The sequence below is a fragment of the Pseudophryne corroboree genome, chromosome 8, assembly GCF_028390025.1.
Source record: "Pseudophryne corroboree isolate aPseCor3 chromosome 8, aPseCor3.hap2, whole genome shotgun sequence".
Taxonomy (NCBI): Eukaryota; Metazoa; Chordata; class Amphibia; order Anura; family Myobatrachidae; genus Pseudophryne; species Pseudophryne corroboree.
This window is the reverse complement of record NC_086451.1, coordinates 142936608-142953568: the sequence shown is the minus strand read 5'-3', so window position 1 is coordinate 142953568 and position 16961 is coordinate 142936608. Positions and strand designations below refer to the sequence as shown.

Here is a 16961-nt window from a genome sequence, read left to right as displayed (position 1 = left end):
TACCGTGTCAAAGGCTTTATCAAAATCTTAATATACCACATCCACTGTGTTTCCCTGGTCTAGGTTCGCACTTAGGGGGTCATTCTGAGTCGATCGCTAGTGAAAAAGCGGCACTTCTGCGCATGCGTATGCGGCACAATGCGCACGCGCGACGTACTTTCACAACAGCCGATGTATTTTTACACAAGGTCTAACGAAGCTTTTCAGTCGCAACGTCCACTGCAGAGTGATTGACATGAAGTGGGCATTTCTGGGTGTCAACTGACCGTTTTCAGGGAGTGTTCGGAAAAACGCAGGCGTGCCAGGAAAAACGCAGGCGTGGCTGGGCGAACGCATGGTATGTTTGTGACGTCAAAACAGGAACTGAACAGTCTGAAGTGATCGTGAGCGCTGAATAGGTCTGGAGCTACTCTAAAACTGCACAATTTTTTTTATAGCCGCTCTGCGATCGTTTCGTTCGCACTTCTGCTAAGCTAAAATACACTCCCAGAGGGCGGCGGCTTAGCGTTTTCACGACTGCTAAAAACTGTTAGCGAGCGAACAACTTGGAATGACCCCCCTTACTTCCTTATAGTGGGTGTGAGAAGGTAGCGCAGTAATGTGGTGTGGGAAGGTAATGCAGTAATTTGGTGTGGGATGATAGCGCGGTACTTTGCTTTTGGAAGGTAGAACAGTACATTGGTGTGGGAGGGTAGTGCAGTAATGTGGTGCAGGATGGTAGCACAGCAATGTGGTGTGGGAAGGTAGCGCTGTAATGAGGCATGGGAAGGTAGCGCAGTATGGTGGTGTGGGAAAGTAGCGCAGTAACGTGGTGTGGGAAGGTAGTGCAGTAAGGTGTGTGGGGAGGTAAGTGTAATGCGGGAATGTAGTCTGGGGAGATAGTGCAGTGAAATAGTGTGAAGATGTAGTGTGGGGAAGTAGCGTAGTGATATACTGCAGGAATGTAGTGCAGTGATGTAATGTGAATAAGTATCATAGTGACATAGTGTGGAGATGTAGTGTGGGGAAGTAGCGTAGTGATATACTGCAGGGATGTAGTGCAGTGATGTAATGTGAATAAGTATCATAGTGACATAGGCCCTCATTCCGAGTTGTTCGCTCGGTATTTTTCATCGCATCGCAATGAAAATCCGCTTAGTACGCATGCGCAATGTTCGCACTGCGACTGCGCCAAGTAACTTTGCTATGTAGAAAGTAATTTTACTCACGGCTTTTTCATCGCTCCGGCGATCGTAATGTGATTGACAGGAAATGGGTGTTACTGGGCGGAAACACGGCGTTTCAGGGGCGTGTGGCTGAAAACGCTACCGTTTCCGGAAAAAACGCAGGAGTGGCCGGAGAAACGGTGGGAGTGCCTGGGCGAACGCTGGGTGTGTTTGTGACGTCAACCAGGAACGACAAGCACTGAACTGATCGCACAGGCAGAGTAAGTCTGAAGCTACTCCAAAACTGCTACGAGGTTTGTGATCGCAATATTGCGATTACTTCGGTCGCACTTTTAAGAAGCTAAGATACACTCCCAGTAGGCGGCGGCTTAGCGTGTGTAACTCTGCTACATTCGCATTGCGACCGATCAACTCGGAATGAGGGCCATAGTGTGAAGATGTAGTGTGTGGAAGTAGCGTAGTGATATACTGCAGGGATGTAGTGCAGTGATGTAATGTGAATAAGTATCATAGTGACATAGTGTGGAGATGTAGTGTGGGATAGTAGCACAGTAATGTAATGTGGGGAGATAGCATAGTGATGTAGTGTGGGGAAGAAGTGCAGTGATAAAGTATGTCACCACAATGCCTCTTCACACCCAAGAGAACTTATCTATGGTACTGATCACACTACAGTACCTGCAATGGCACATAATATCACATAATATCCTAAATCTGAGCTCCAGGCCCATGTGGACCTTAATCTGTCACTGCTTGTAATAGTTGTTTTGTAGTAAATCAAATCATCTATCCATGTGGCTTGACATATATCGGGAAAACCGAAAAAGCCTTTAAAACGCGGATGGCCACACATAGATTAGCCATCAAGGCTGCGCTAATATCTAGAGATAGCAAGCAACCTGTCACAAGACATTTTGCCAAAATGTCACATTCCATATTTACATTAAAATATTGCATGATTGACCATATACTTGAAACGATCAGAGGTTGAGACAGAGGGCTTAGATTATTATTACGCTGTGATGGATTCATAGGCTCAATACAGTTGCCCCTGCTGGCCTTAATGAGCAGTTGTGTTTTAACATATTTGAAATATATTTTTAACCCTATAGACAATTTGGGCTGAGAGACATATATTTTTACTGTACTATCTGTAACTATGGCTGGTATGTAAATTAATATAGTCAGGTGAATTTGTGATTAGTATATACAGTATGGCATATATGTTATAGGTGACCCATAGGTTTTCTTAGGTCCGCAATGATTTTGGATTGCAACTGTGCAAATATGTTTGTGTCCCCATGGTAGCGGAGTTATGCGCCATGGTAACAAATATATACTAGTGATCAATTGTATTGTATCTTATGTGTTATGGGTAGGTTGCACATTTGGAGCAACCCACATTTGAATATAAACAGTGTTTGTGTACATCGTTATATATAGGTATATTCTGCATATACAGCACTCTAGTTTAAGCATTTTCATATGTATATGGGTAACCACGGCGATATGTGTATTACATAGGTATTCTGGTAATTATATTTGAACCATGCAACACTCTCTCTCTCCCTCTCTCTCTCTCTCTGGTGATGGTATTCATTGTATTGTATCCGTCATCACGTGGTCAGCGTGATGACATCACACACATGGCGCCATGGCCAGAAGTGTAACGCCGCCCCTGGAGATGCCAGGCAAGCACACTGGGCTCACACCCTTTATATATCACATGTTTATTTTGTCACTATATGCCCTGATGAAAATGCGATTGAAATAAACAGGCACTGAAACGTTGTATCATCACTGACTGCAGTTTGGTTGTTTCTTACATGCGTGGAGTGCCGCTCCGAGTATATATATATATATATATATATATATATATATATCTCTGGGAAGGGTGACAGTAGGCGCTACTCCTTTCTTTGTATAGGGATAGTCACTTTGGGTGTATAATAAATGTTAAATTTCTTGAAAACACTCCCCCTTTCCTTAGGGGTGGCAGCCTTTTTTCCAATAGGTATGTTGTTCAGACAGTACCTCCAAATTTCTGAAAAAAACAAATGAAAACAGGCGCCTTCTAGTGTAATATTATCAAATCTTAGGTACCCTTCACCAATAGCCACACTCTAGTGAATTGAAGGAGTACCGTATTTGGTGGAATTCCGACCACTTGATGATAAGTTACTCTGTCACAAATCTGTTATCCCACTTGGTGTCAGTATCGCTCTGCTGCTAGTATATTGTCTTTTCTCCAGAGGATCGGACAGTAGAGCACCCTACCACCGCTGATCAGGAAGCCCTGACTTCTACCTATGCCGGCCACACGCAGATACACTTTGCACTGGGGTAGCACTAACACTGAAACGTTGTATCACCACTGGCTGCAGTTTGGTTGTTTCTTACATGCATGGAGTGCGGCTCCGAGTATGTATGTATATATATATATATATATATATATATATATATTAGTGATGTGCACCGGACATTTTTCGGGTTTTGTGTTTTGGTTTTGGATTCGGACGCGTTTTGGCAAAACCTCCCCGAAAATTTTTTGTCGGATTCGGGTGTGTTTTGGATTTGGGTGTTTTTTTTAAAAAAAACTAAAAAACAGCTTAAATCATAGAATTTGGGGGTCTTTTTGATCCCATAGTATTATTAACCTCAATTACCTTAATATCCACTCGTTTCCAGTCTATTCTGAACACCTCACAATATTATTTTTAGTCCTACAATTTGCACCGAGGTCGCTGGATGGCTAAGCTAAGCGACACAAGTGGCCGACACAAACACCTGGCCCATCTAGGAGTGGCACTGCAGTGTCAGGCAGGATGGCACTTCCAAAAAATTGTCCCCAAACAGCACATGATGCAAAGAAAAAAAGAGGCGCACCAAGGTCGCTGTGTGACTAAGCTAAGCGACACAAGTGGCCGACACAAACACCTGGCCCATCTAGGAGTGGCACTGCACTGTCAGGCAGGATGGCACTTCAAAAAAATTGTCCCCAAACAGCACATGATGCAAAGAAAAAAAGAGGTGCACCAAGGTCGCTGTGTGACTAAGCTAAGCGACACAAGTGGCCGACACAAACACCTGGCCCATCTAGGAGTGGCACTGCAGTGTCAGGCAGGATGGCGCTTCCAAAAATTGTCCCCAAACAGCACATGATGCAAAGAAAAAAAGAGGCGCACCAAGGTCGCTGGATGGCTAAGCTAAGCGACACAAGTAGCCGACACAAACACCTGGCCCATCTAGGAGTGGCACTGCAGTGTCGGGCAGGATGGCACTTCAAAAATATTGTCCCCAAACAGCACATGATGCAAAGAAAAATGAAAGAAAAAAGAGGTGCAAGATGGAATTGCCCTTGGGCCCTCCCACCCACCCTTATGTTGTATAAACAGGACATGCACACTTTAACGAACCCATCATTTCAGCGACAGGGTCTGCCACATGACTGTGACTGAAATGACTGGTTGGTTTGGGCCCCCACCAAAAAAAGAAGCAATCAATCTCTCCTTGCACAAACTGGCTCTACAGAGGCAAGATGTCCACCTCATCATCATCCTCCGATTCCTCACCCCTTTCACTGTGTACATCCCCCTCCTCACAGATTATTAATTCGTCCCCACTGGAATCCACCATCTCAGGTCCCCATGTACTTTCTGGAGGCAATTGCTGCTGGTGAATGTCTCCACGGAGGAAATGATTATAATTCATTTTGATGAACATCATCTTCTCCACATTTTCTGGAAGTAACCTCGTACGCCGATTGCTGACAAGGTGAGCGGCTGCACTAAACACTCTTTCGGAGTACACACTGGAGGGAGGGCAACTTAGGTAGAATAAAGCCAGTTTGTGCAAGGGCCTCCAAATTGCCTCTTTTTCCTGCCAGTATATGTACGGACTGTCTGACGTGCTTACTTGGATGCGGTCACTCATATAATCCTCCACCATTCTTTCCATGGTGAGAGAATCATATGCAGTGACAGTAGACGACATGTCAGTAATCATTGGCAGGTCCTTCAGTCCGGACCAGATGTCAGCACTCGCTCCAGACTGCCCTGCATCACCGCCAGCGGGTGGGCTCGGAATTCTTAGCCTTTTCCTCGCACCCCCAGTTGCGGGAGAATGTGAAGGAGGAGATGTTGACGGGTCACGTTCCGCTTGACTTGACAATTTTCTCACCAGCAGGTCTTTGAACCTCTGCAGACTTGTGTCTGCCGGAAAGAGAGATACAACGTAGGTTTTAAATCTAGGATCGAGCACGGTGGCCAAAATGTAGTGCTCTGATTTCAACAGATTGACCACCCGTGAATCCTAGTTAAGCGAATTAAGGGCTCCATCCACAAGTCCCACATGCCAAGCGGAATCGCTCTGTTTTAGCTCCTCCTTCAATGTCTCCAGCTTCTTCTGCAAAAGCCTGATGAGGGGAATGACCTGACTCAGGCTGGTAGTGTCTGAACTGACTTCACGTGTGGCAAGTTCAAAGGGTTGCAGAACCTTGCACAACGTTGAAATCATTCTCCACTGCGCTTGAGTCAGGTGCATTCCCCCTCCTTTGCCTATATCGTGAGCAGATGTATAGGCTTGAATGGCCTTTTGCTGCTCCTCCATCCTCTGAAGCATATAGAGGGTTGAATTCCACCTCGTTACCACCTCTTGCTTCAGATGATGGCAGGGCAGGTTCAGGAATGTTTGGTGGTGCTCCAGTCTTCTGTACGCGGTGCCTGAATGCCGAAAGTGGCCCTCAATTCTTCGGGCCACCGACAGCATCTCTTGCACGCCCCTGTCGTTTTTTAAATAATTCTGCACCACCAAATTCAATGTATGTGCAAAACATGGGACGTGCTGGAATTTGCCCAGATGTAATGCACGCACAATATTGCTGGCGTTGTCCGATGTCACAAATCCCCAGGAGAGTCCAATTGGGGTAAGCCATTCTGCGATGATCTCCCTCAGTTCCCGTAAGAGGTTGTCAGCTGTGTGCCTCTTATGGAAAGCAGTGATACAAAGCGTAGCCTGCCTAGGAACAAGTTGGCGTTTGCGAGATGCTGCTACTGGTGCCGCCGCTGCTGTTCTTGCTGCGGGAGGCAATACATCTACCCAGTGGGCTGTCACAGTCATATAGTCCTGCGTCTGCCCTGCTCCACTTGTCCACATGTCCGTGGCTAAGTGGACATTGGGTACAACTGCATTTTTTAGGACACTGGTGAGTCTTTTTCTGAGGTCTGTGTACATTTTCGGTATCGCCTGCCTAGAGAAATGGAACCTAGATGGTATTTGGTACCGGGGACACAGTACCTCAATCAAGTCTATAGTTGCCTCTGAATTAACGATGGATACCGGAACCACGTTTCTCACCGCCCAGGCTGCCAAGGCCTGAGTTATCTGCTTTGCAGCAGGATGACTGCTGTGATATTTCATCTTCCTCGCAAAGGACTGTTGGACAGTCAATTGCTTACTGGAAGTAGTACAAGTGGTCTTCCGACTTCCCCTGTGGGATGACGATCGACTCCCAGCAGCAACAACAGCAGCGCCAGCAGCAGTAGGCGTTACACTCAAGGATGCATCGGAGGAATCCCAGGCAGGAGAGGACTCGTCAGACTTGACAGTGACATGGCCTGCAGGACTATTGGCTTTCCTGGGTAAGGAGGAAATTGACACTGAGGGAGTTGGTGGTGTAGTTTGTAGGAGTTTGGTTACAAGAGGAAGGGATTTAGTCGTCAGTGGACTGCTTCTGCTGTCACCCAAAGTTTTTGAACTTGTCACTGACTTATGATGAATACGCTGCAGGTGACGTATAAGGGAGGATGTTCCGAGGTGGTTAACGTCCTTACCCCTACTTATTACAGCTTGACAAAGGCAACACATGGCTTGACACCTGTTGTCCGCATTTGTGTTGAAATAATTCCACACCGAAGAGGTGATTTTTTTTGTATTTTGACCAGGCATGTCAATGGCCATATTCGTCCCACGGACAACAGGTGTCTCCCCGGGTGCCTGACTTAAACAAACCACCTCACCATCAGAATCATCCTTGTCAATTTCCTCCCCAGCGCCAGCAACACCCATATCCTCATCCTGGTGTACTTCAACAGTGACATCTTCAATTTGACTATCAGGAACTGGACTGCGAGTGCTCCTTCCAGCACTTGCAGGGGGCGTGCAAATGGTGGAAAGCGCAAGCTCTTCCCGTCCAGTGTTGGGAAGGTCAGGCATCGCAACCGACACAATTGGACTCTCCTTGGGGATTTGTGATTTAGAAGAACGCACAGTTCTTTGCTGTGCTTTTGCCAGCTTAAGTCTTTTCATTTTCTAACGAGAGGATGAGTGCTTCCATCCTCATGTGAAGCTGAACCACTAGCCATGAACATAGGCAAGGGCCTCAGCCGTTCCTTGCCACTCCGTGTCGTAAATGGCATATTGGCAAGTTTACGCTTCTCCTCAGACGATTTTAATTTTGATTTTTGGGTCATTTTACTGAACTTTTGTTTTTTGGATTTTACATGCTCTCTGCTATGACATTGGGCATCGGCCTTGGCAGACGACGTTGATGGCATTTCATCGTCTCGGCCATGACTAGTGGCAGCAGCTTCAGCACGAGGTGGAAGTGGATCTTGATCTTTCCCTATTTTAACCTCCACATTTTTGTTCTCCATTTTTTAATGTGTGGAATTATATGCCAGTATCAATAGCAATGGCCTACTACTATATTTACTGCGCACAACTGAAATGCACCACAGGTATGGATGGATAGTATACTTGACGACACAGAGGTAGGTACAGCAGTGGCCTACCGTACTGCTATATATAGTATACTGGTGGTCACTGTGTCAGCAAACTGCAAAACTAAAATGCACCACAGGTATAGAATGTAGATGGATAGTATACTTAATGGATGACGACACAGAGGTAGGTACAGCAGTGGCCTACCGTACTGCTATATATAGTATACTGGTGGTCACTGTGTCAGCAAACTGCAAAACTAAAATGCACCACAGGTATAGAATGTAGATGGATAGTATACTTAATGGATGATGACACAGAGGTAGGTAAAGCAGTGGCCTACCGTACTGCTATATATAGTATACTGGTGGTCACTGTGTCAGCAAACTGCAAAACTAAAATGCACCACAGGTATAGAATGTAGATGGATAGTATACTTAATGGATGACGACACAGAGGTAGGTACAGCAGTGGCCTACCGTACTGCTATATATAGTATACTGGTGGTCACTGTGTCAGCAAACTGCAAAACTAAAATGCACCACAGGTATAGAATGTAGATGGATAGTATACTTAATGAATAACGACACAGAGGTAGATACAGCAGTGGCCTACCGTACTGCTATATATAGTATACTGGTGGTCACTGTGTCAGCAAACTGCAAAACTAAAATGCACCACAGGTATAGAATGTAGATGGATAGTATACTTAATTAATGACGACACAGAGGTAGGTACAGCAGTGGCCTACCGTACTGCTGTATATAGTATACTGGTGGTCACTGTGTCAGCAAACTGCAAAACTGAAATGCACCACAGGTATAGAATCTAGATGGATAGTATACTTAATGACGACACCGAGGTAGGCACAGCAGTGGCTTTCCGTATCGTACTGCTATATATAGTATACTGGTGGTCACTGTGTCAGCAAAACTCTGCACTGTACTCCTCCTATATAATATTAATTATACTGGTGGTCCCCAGTCCCCACAATAAAAGCAGCACACTGAGCACAGATATGGAGTGTTTTTCAGGCAGACAACGTATACTGGTGGTCACTGTCAGCAAAACTCTGCACTGTACTCCTGCTATATAATACAGCTGCTCCCCAGTCCCCACAATTAAGCAGTGTGAGCACAGATATATTATGCAGCACACTGAGCACAGATATGGTATGGAGCGTTTTTTTCAGGCAGAGAACGGATAAAAACTGGTGGTCACTTATCAGCAAAACTCTGCACTGTACTCCTCCTAACAGCTGCTCCCCAGTCCTCCCCACAATTAAGCAATAAAGCAATCAAGTTCAACAATAAACGGAGAGGACGCCAGCCACGTCCTCTCCCTATCATCTCCAATGCACGAGTGAAAATGGCGGCGACACGCGGCTGCTTATATAGAATCCGAATCTCGCGATAATCCGACAGCGGGATGATGACGTTCGGGCGCGCTCGGGTTAGCCGAGCAAGGCGGGAAGGTTCGAACCTGCCTCGGACCCGTGTAAAAAGGGTGAAGTTCGGGGGGGTTCGGTTTCCGAGAAACCGAACCCGCTCATCTCTAATATATATATATATATATAAATACACACACACACACACACACACACACACACACACACACACACACACATACTTGGTTTGAAGAAGGCGGCACTCTGAGACTTATTACAAGGTAAAAAAGTGGTAACCTTTAATCAACGTTTCAGGGCGGCAGAGCCCCTTCCTCAGGATACAGCAAATAAATGTGACACAGTGATAAAACACAATTTATAACTTACCAGCAGTCTGCCCAGTCACACCGAACTGGCTTCTGGATCGTCCACTTCTGGTTGTGGACGTCCATCAACCCCTGGAAGTAATGTCACCTAACCCCGTCGAGCGGGTCCGTGGATGCTGTGTATACAAAGATAAAGTGACAAAAGTGCACCAGTCTCTGTATAATAACAAATTCCAAACACAATAAGATATACTAAATATGTGAAATATAAACATTCATAAAACCGTGCATTATTTCATAAATACAGTGAATATATAAAATCACTTTTCTGACTGTGGGATGCTAGATATCTTAATTGCGACCTAGCACTAGATGTACTAATTTTGCCTACAGATAAAACTATTTACTGTCTGGTTATATTCTGCCTTTATGCTCGATATTATAAAGTATACGTTATTCCCACATTCATCAAGTGTTGATGGCTCTACCTATAAACCAATGTAAAAAAAATTCCCAGACATGTGGAACACACTTTAATTATTACCAATCATGTCCTCATGCTTCAAAACACTTATATTGAAGAAATTATAAACAATTGCAAAAAATTGTGCAGTCCTGTTAATTCATTTAGTCCTTTAGGATATAGGTGGTCTTTCCGAGTTGTTTGCTATTTTTTACGTTCGCACATGGCAAACGCAAAACTGCAAACATATCGTATAATTGCGAACATACGCCCACTACGCAGTTTTGCAAACACATACGTATCAATACACAAAGTAGGCGTATATTACATAGCATCGCAGGAATGCGATCTGATCGCACTGCTACAAAATGCATCGTAAAAACCACACCTCATCGTACATGTGCACAACCTTAGCAATGATGCACATGCTATGTTCTTTTGGGTTCCGGTATGAATGGTCGACCATGTTATGGTCGACAGTCATTAGGTCGACCACTATTGGTCGACATTGACATGGTCGACATGGACACATGGTCGACACATGAAAATGGTCGACACATGAAAGGTCAACGTATGAAAAGGTCGACATGAGTTTTTTAACTTTTTTTGGTGTCGTTTTTTGCGTAAAGTGACTGGGAACCCCAATTAGTGCACCGCGTCCCCTCGCATGGCTCGCTTCGCTCGCCATGCTTCGGGCATGGTGCCTTCACTCTGCTACCGCTTCGCTCGGCACACTTTACCGTTCCAATCGTAGTCCATGTGGATCGTAAAGTATGGAAAAGTTCCCCAAAAGAAAAAAAAGTTAAAAAACTCATGTCGACCTTTTCATGTGTCGACCTTTCATGTGCCGACCATTTGCATGTGTTGACCATGTGTCCATGTCGACCATGTCAATGTCGACCAGTAGTGGTCGACCTAATGACTGTCGACCATAACATGGTCGACCATGTGAACAGATACCGTTCTTTTGCTATAAATCGCATAGCAATGGTTTTTTTTTCCACCTATGTGTTGTAATAGGCCCTACACACTGGCCAACATCAGTCAAAGATATGAACGAGATACCGTTCATATCTTTGAGTGTGGAGGCTCCAGCGATGAACGATGCGTGGCCCCGCGCTCGTTCATCGCTGGTCCCCCGTCGGCTGTACATGCAGGCCAATATGGACGATCTCGTCCATATTTGCCTGCACTTCAATGCAGCCGGGTGACGGGGTGAGTGAAGAAACTTCACTCCCCCCATCACTGCCCCTCCGCCGCCGGGTCGCCCGTCGGCCGTATCTGCCATCGGGCAGCTCGGCGGTGGATCGGCCAATGTGTAGGGCCCTTAAGTCTTCAACCCTTCCTCAATTATGAAACCAATTAGTGTAATGATTTCTAATGGTATTGAACAATTAAGTCTTCAAATAATTCCTGAAAAATACTTTGTAGACATAATTGTCCATTATGTGTCTTTTTTATTTAAACCAAATTGTTTTAGATGTCTAAACTGTGCATTGACCTGGCCTGTCCTAATGTAATGTTTCTGTTTTTTGTGTTGTGGAGTAGTGTCTGTATAAATGTTATTTTTGTTTAAAAATTCTTTTTATCTCCTAACTGTCCTTTTTTTTTTTTTTTTTTTTGTGGGGGGGGGGGGGAGTGGTTACTATTCTTAAGTAATTACCAAAAAATTATTAAGATTCCCAATTACCTGATGCAAACCCGCTGTACCTTTCTTGCCTTAAATTCAAAAACACACACTCAAATGTGAACAAACAAAATTTTTATTAATGTTAATTTTTTATATAACATCAAAAAAAAATTTTTTTTTTTAAAGAAACCACAAATGTAAAAAAATTTTTGTAGGCTTTCAACCTCGTTGAGGAGGGCTCGGATCAAGATATTCATTCTGCCCAGTATGGCACCGATTGCAGCGGGATCTCCAACTACGCAAGAAAGAAAAGAAAAAATTGGCTGCGCTTATAGTGTTGTTAATAAGCCATATTAATGGAGAGCTGACAAACGAAATATATGAAATATATTTATTAAAATAATAACACACTAATAAAAACTGATACACAATATATAGAAAAATTATAAAATTGTATATACTCTGAAAAAAAAACGTAAATGTATTTGATAAACAGTATCCACAAATGAAGGTGATTATACCAATATGTAGAGTATTAATTCAGTGCAGATATAAATTTCTAATACTGTTTAAAAAATGTATCATTACTATGGCTGCTTACTAAAATTGTATCACTTCAAGAATTTATCTTGGTAACAAATAATCTTACTATAAGTGCAGAGGCAACACGCACTCTATAGCTAGTGAAACGTAGAAGTCCCAACAGGGGTGGTCATTCCGAGTTGTTCGCTCGCAAGCTGCCTTTAGCAGCTTTGCACATGCTAAGCCGCCGCCTACTGGGAGTGAATCTTAGCATAGTAAAATTGCGAACGAAAGATTAGCAGAATTGCGAATAGACACTTCTTAGCAGTTTCTGAGTAGCTCCACACTTACTCGGCAACTGCGATCAGTTCAGTCAGTTTCGTTCCTGGTTTGACGTCACAAACACTCCCAGCGTTCGCGCAGACACTCCCCCGTTTCTTCAGACACTCTCGCGTTTTTCCCAGAAACGGCAGCGTTTTTTCACACACACACCCGTAAAACGGCCTGTTTCCGCCCAGAAACACCCACTTCCTGTCAATCACATTACGATCACCAGAACGAAGAAAAAACCTCGTAATGCCGTGAGTAAAATACCTAACTGCATAGCAAATTTACTTGGCGCAGTCGCAGTGCGAACATTGCGCATGCGCAATTAGCGGAAAATCGCTGCGATGCGAAAAAAATTACCGAGCGAACAACTCGGAATGAGGGCCAGTAGGTAGAATAACAGTTATTGGTAGTGTATAATTACCTCTCCTGGGGCTATGAACACCGAGCGTCCTCGGTGGAGTCCACTATAGCCCACTAATTGATTGAAAAAGGAGAGGAAGTGAGCTGAATTGCTCTAACAGAGACTGCTACTGTGTAATGACCGGCGTCTTTATGATAGTTACCAAGACATTCATGTGATCTCCCGAGGGCTGGAGAAAGTCCTTTAAATGCCCACTTGAATGAAGGAGAAAAGTATAATGTCCAGTATTCTCAGTCAGAGGTGCTGCTAGTGGCCGCTGTTAGCTGAGTGCGCCGTGCAATGGCGCTGGCCGGGGCCGCCGTTAATTGCAAGAGGAATCCTCTAATGGCTGTGAGCGCCATATGATAGCGCTGGCCGTAGCCGCCCTTAAATGCAAGGGGAGTCCTCTGTTGGCTGAAGGCGCCGTGCAGTGGCGCTGGCCGGAGCCGCCGTTAGTTGCAGAAGTTCCACCAAAGTGATGACAGCCACTGGAAATGAAGAAAAGGCGCTAAGCAGTAGCGCTAGCCGGAGCAGCCTCTATTGATTGGGGGAATCTTCTATTGAGCAGCGGGGAGCATCCCCGTAAGTGAGCGATGCCAATAGATTAGATTCGGTAATCAGAGTATATGGGAGGAGCCTAACGCGTTTCATCACGAATCACGTGACTTTCCTTTGAGAAAGTCACTTGATTCGTGACGAAACGCGTTAGGCTCCTCCCATATACTCTGATTACCGAATCTAATCTATTGGCATCGCTCACTTACGGGGATGCTCCCCGCTACTCAATAGAAGATTCCCCCAATCAATAGAGGCTGCTCAGGCTAGCGCTACTGCTTAGCGCCTTTTCTTCATTTCCAGTGGCTGTCATCACTTTGGTGGAACTTCTGCAACTAACGGCGGCTCAGGCCAGCGCCACTGCACGGCGCCTTCAGCCAACAGAGGACTCCCTTTGCAATTAAGGGTGGCTACGGCCAGCGCTATCATACGGCGCTCACAGCCATTAGAGGATTCCTCTTGCAATTAACGGCGGCCCCGGCCAGCGCCATTGCACAGCGCACTCAGCTAACAGCGGCCACTAGCAGCACCTCTGACTGAGAATACTGGACATTATACTTTTCTCCTTCATTCAAGTGGGCATTTAAAGGACTTTCTCCAGCCCTCAGGAGATCACATGAATGTCTTGGTAACTATCATAAAGACGCCGGTCATTACACAGTAGCAGTCTCTGTTAGAGCAATTCAGCTCACTTCCTCTCCTTTTTCAATCAATTAGTGGGCTATAGTGGACTCCACCGAGGACGCTCGGTGTTCATAGCCCCAGGAGAGGTAATTATACACTACCAATAACTGTTATTCTACCTACTGTTGGGACTTCTACGTTTCACTAGCTATAGAGTGCATTTTGCCTCTGCACTTATAGTAAGATTATTTGTTACCAAGATAAATTCTTGAAGTGATACAATTTTAGTAAGCAGCCATAGTAATGATACATTTTTTAAACAGTATTAAAAATTTATATCTGCACTGATTTAATACTCTATATATTGGTATAATCACCTTAATTTGTGGATACTGTTTATCAAATACATTTACGGTTTTTTTCAGAGTATATACAATTTTATAATTTTCTTATTATCAACACTATGGCCCTCATTCCGAGTTGATCGGTCGCAAGGCGAATTTAGCAGAGTTACACACGCTAAGCCGCCGCCTACTGGGAGTGAATCTTAGCTTCTTAAAATTGCGACCGATGTACTCGCATTATTGCGATTACTAACTACTTAGCAGTTTCAGAGTAGCTCCAGACTTACTCTGCCTGTGCGATCATTTCAGTGCTTGTCGTTCCTGGTTGACGTCACAAACACACCCAGCGTTCGCCCAGGCACTCCCACCGTTTCTCCGGCCACTCCTGCGTTTTTTCCGGAAACGGTAGCGTTTTCAGCCACACGCCCCTGAAACGCCGTGTTTCCGCCCAGTAACACCCATTTCCTGTCAATCACATTACGATCGCCGGAGCGAAGAAAAAGCCGTGAGTAAAAATACTTTCTTCATAGTAAAGTTACTTGGCGCAGTCGCAGTGCGAACATTGCGCATGCGTACTAAGCGGATTTTCACTGCGATGCGCTGAAAAATACCGAGCGAACAACTCGGAATGAGGGCCTATAAGCGCAGCCAATTTTTTCTTTTCTTTCTTGCATAAATTACCAAAGGCACATACACAGTGCTTTTTTGGCAGCGCTTTATTGTTGTTTGAACCAGATATTAATAACTTTAGGCGCTTGTAGCAGATTTGTCTTTGTTTCTGTTTTCTGGATCTCCAACTACATCATCTGAAATGAATGTACAAAAACAAAAAAAATTACCTACATTACACATTATAGTAGCAAGGCACAAAGCTCACTTTAAATACATAGTAACTACATCATGTTTTTTTTTTTTTTAACAGTAGCAGGGCAACACATCCAATCATGGCCTGCAATGTTTACCAACCAAAACCATGTTTAAAGTGTAGCAGACCATGCTGGGATGTGTAGCTCCTTCACATCTGGATTGTACCGGACTTTACATTTCTGGTGTTGGCTCACCCTCACCACACTGCATCTCAACATCTTCTGATGAACTACATATAGTAGCATGCCCACACTCCATGAAAGGCTGCCTTACTACATAAGTGGAGACAGGTCTTGTTGTGATGTGTTCTAAATACACATTTTTAGAGTCACACTTTTAGAACACATGTCCCCAGACGTTGACTGTTACACAGGGGTACAGGTGAAAGCACCAGTGTCCCTAATTTCCTGAAAAAACACCCTAAGGATCACCTTCCAGACTGTGCTCTTGAATGTTGCATTTTGGTGTACCTAAACATTGTCGACCTAGACACTGTCGATGTATGGTTCCACACCCACTCAAGGGTGTGGATCATTACATCAACAGTGTGTAGGTCTTCATTTTTTTGGATGACCACTATACAGGTCGACAGTGAGTAGTTCGACAGTGTTGGAAGGTCTACAGGGTTAATATGTGCTAGGTAGACAGATCAAAAGTTAGACATGAGGATATTTCGGTATGTTGTCCTTTTATTTTTAGAGTGACAGGGTCTCCCAATTATAGCGCTGTGCCACCTTGCGAGCCATGCCACCTTGCATGGCTCGCTTTGTTCCCAAGGCTTAGGACAAGGTGACTTGCTACACTACCACTTACCTCGTAACCAATTTCCGTTTCAATCGGAGTCCACGTGGCTCATTAAGCAAAAAATTGAATCACATTTTGTAATTTAACCACAAAAAACCTGTTGAGCTTGTGACATGTCGACCTAGCACATGTCGACCAACAGAGCCTGTCGACCATCCAAAGCTCTCAAACTGCTGACTGTCTACATATAGTGGTTTTCCAAAACAATCTTAAACTATACAGTGTCAAATGTCAATGCGGAATCCATAACAAAGAAAAGCATTTCTCCATGGGCCTACACTGCATGTAGTTGTAATTAAATTTAAACTAGGTTACAAATACATTTTGAAAAAAAAAAACAAAAACGTACTATCTTCTGCAGAATGTCCTGCACCCTCCACCACCTCGGATGCCTCTGCGGCCCATTCAGATGTGGGGGAAGGAGGATGGATTGGGGAAGGAGCTTGGATGGGGGAAGGAGGTTGGATGGGGGAAGGAGGTTGGATTGGTGAGGTGGTTAGAAAGGGTGGGTCAGATTGAGAGGGGGAGGGGGGTTGACAGGGGTGGACAAATTGAGAGGGTGAGGGGTGTTGAGAGGGGGGGTCAGATTGAGAGGGGGATGGAGTTTGTGAGTGTAGTTGTGAAAGAGATGTGTAGGTGGGTTGAGAGGGAGGTTGGGCAAGAGAGGGAGAGGGGGTTGAGAGGGAGGTTGGACAAGAGAGGGGGAGGGGGGTTGAGAGGGAGGTTGGGCAAGAGAGGGAGAGGGGGTTGAGAGGGAGGTTGGACAAGAGAGGGGGAGGGGGGTTGAGAGGGAGGTTGGGCAAGAGAGGTGGAGTGGTGTTGA

General features: G+C 44.8%; 1 protein-coding gene across 3 annotated transcripts in view; it reads left to right on the top strand.

Moving 5' to 3' along the window:
* FRMPD3 (FERM and PDZ domain containing 3) overlaps nt 1-16961 on the top strand; it is a 1010703-nt gene that overhangs the window by 279587 nt on the left and 714155 nt on the right. The window lies entirely within an intron of this gene.